This window comes from Nicotiana tabacum, chromosome 5 (genome assembly GCF_000715075.1).
Source record: "Nicotiana tabacum cultivar K326 chromosome 5, ASM71507v2, whole genome shotgun sequence".
Lineage (NCBI taxonomy): Eukaryota > Viridiplantae > Streptophyta > Magnoliopsida > Solanales > Solanaceae > Nicotiana > Nicotiana tabacum.
The window spans coordinates 77,656,851-77,659,417 of NC_134084.1; the positions used below are offsets into that span (position 1 = coordinate 77,656,851).

The 2,567-nt window shown below is 32.5% G+C and overlaps 1 long non-coding RNA gene across 1 annotated transcript; it reads right to left on the minus strand.

Moving 5' to 3' along the window:
- Window positions 1-1,800: 1,800 nt before the first annotated feature.
- On the minus strand, window positions 1,801-2,567 carry LOC142180612 (uncharacterized). Its single transcript, XR_012709228.1, has 2 exons — window positions 2,492-2,567; window positions 1,801-2,333 (listed from the first exon to the last, which is right to left on the minus strand). It is a non-coding gene; the product is annotated as an uncharacterized LOC142180612 (long non-coding RNA).

The window sequence follows — 2,567 nt, forward strand, 5'->3', positions numbered from 1 at the left end:
TCTTGTCTAAATTAAATATATCACTTCTCCATTTCAACCATCCGATTTTAATCTTATAAATAACATCTTCATCTGATATTCCATTCTCTTAAAATAACGATTCTAATTAAATACCTAAATTATTTGCATTTTCCCACCGCATCACGATCTAGTCTCACCTCAACATACAGTTATTTAAAATTCTAGAATCATCATTAAGTACTGTTGGACCAATTTCACATGAAATATAGGGTCTATGTTTGACATTGATGTTTAGCACAGTAGGTAACATGAAATATTCGTATAAATGGTGGGGCTAGGGAAGGAGAACTTTAACCATAATAATATCAAGTCACCAGATCCCGTTTGTGTGTTATTAAGGAGAATATAGAAAAAATCCACTTAGGAAAAAGTATCCCATCTGTGTGGTTGTTAAGGAGTAAGAAACAGAATGAAAAAGGCACTAATGTGAGTCCAAGGTCTAAAATGTAAGTCCAAGGTCCATTACTAAAGTAAAAAGGCTGTGGAGGATAAGATCACAAATCATTAGCGACCCTAAACCAGTCAGTCTTCCATGCTTTTCTTTTTGTTTGTAACTATTGTTATTTCATGTGCATTATTTGTATGTCTTATCGTATGGAATTGCAAGGCTGCAGCAATATTCCAAAATGCTATATATTAATGATTACAATATTCGGCAGGGGGGCAAAAAATGAGTTGCTCTACAGTGGAAAAAACCAACTCACGTACACAATATATTGTGAGAGAGTCTATTACTCAAATAGTCACTAAACTATTTAAAATTATGGAGCAATGTCATTTTTCTTTCATTTGTAACAAAAGAGTCACTCAATTATTCCTATTGCACTTTGATGTTCACTCAACCAAATTTATTGATTTTTTTCGATAAACAATACTGACTTGGAAGTCCACATGTACTTTTGGATCACATAAAATAATTAACACCCAAACAAAACATAAAAATTTACCCAATATAGCAATCCGCCCCGATCTGACTTGTTTATATAAGAAGAACGTGGTAAGACTTTTGGTTGGATTATTATCTTTATAAAGGAGTTGGATTGAGTTGGATTGGGTGTATGAGTGAGTTTATATACTTTATTCATGTGTTAATTATTTTATATGGTTTGAAAGTTTACACAGACTGGTAAGTCAGCATTTTCTACTGAAAATTCAATAAATTTGATTGAGTGATTATTAGAGTGCAGCAAAAATAGTTGAATGACTTTCTTATTACAAATGAACAAAAAGTTACTTTACTCCATAATTTTACATAATTTAGTGACCAAAACTCTATTATTAGATGCATCGGTTCGGATATGTTTTTTCTCACCATAGATGTCACTACACTGACAATAATATATAAATGAGAGATTGAAAAATAAAATTTTAGGCTTACTTTCCTGACTTTCTTAAACGGGAAAGGCAAAGAGTTGCATTGACGGGAAACAGTAATTAACTTTTAGATGCCGAAGTAGATATAGAGACATGCATGATATGAAGGAGACTACTAGCAAACGTTAGATACATCGTATCTATCTATAAATTTTCTAAAATATGAAACAAACTTATTGTTTACCCTAAAAACGGATAACAATTAAATTTATACTGCGGTTTTAAGGACACGTGATTTTACTTGGCACAAATTAAGAGAAAACATAAATTGATATTGAAATTGACAGTAAATATAAATTAAAGCAAACCAAATGAATTAAGCAGTCTTGGCCCTCGAATTCGATCACCTTAGAACCAAGTGAGGATTCAGTTGATACAAGAACAAAGTGACAGAATATTGAGAGCTTAAGAGGAAAACAGTGTATATGCTTTATGTAACGTGAATATCATCTCTTTTACAAATGATGATCCCCTTTAAATAGTAGAGGAGTTCTACTCTTGGTACAATTCTAAATACAATAAAAAATCACATGATTGGCTAATTAATCGGCCTATTCTTGATACGTACCCGGATTTGCACTGTGATCTTCGCCCGATTACGAATATTTCGTATTTCCGTTATTCGACCCAGTAAGTTTCCCTCGAACTCCAACTTATTCGGTCTCGATCTTGGCCGGTCTCGATCTTAGTCGGTCTCAGGGTCTCGAGCTTGACAACTTACTCTGCACCATAGTTTAATATAAATCGAAGCCAATCTTTGACTTATCATGCTCCAACCTCGATCAATCGCATAAAAAGGACAAGTCCGATTTTGACCATATACACTTATATATCATTTCCAAGATTTCCAAGATGCAAAAAGTTCCTTTTCAATTATTTAATTCCTTGATAGCTCCTCCATACATAGTTTAATTCTTGATATAGTTGGTATAATATACCTGGGGAATTGGTCACAATGATAGCAATGTTAAAACCATATGATTAAAGAAAAATGCATGAAAAACAAACTCCAAAAATGATTCCAATAAGATAGAGTAATTTTATTGAAAAAATAGAATTATTTTAAGATTCTTTTCCCACTAGGATAATGGATTACCAAAAGAAAGTAAAATGACACTACCGCCATTACCAAAGACAACAAAGAAATGGGAGAAATGTCAATTATGAAGAAG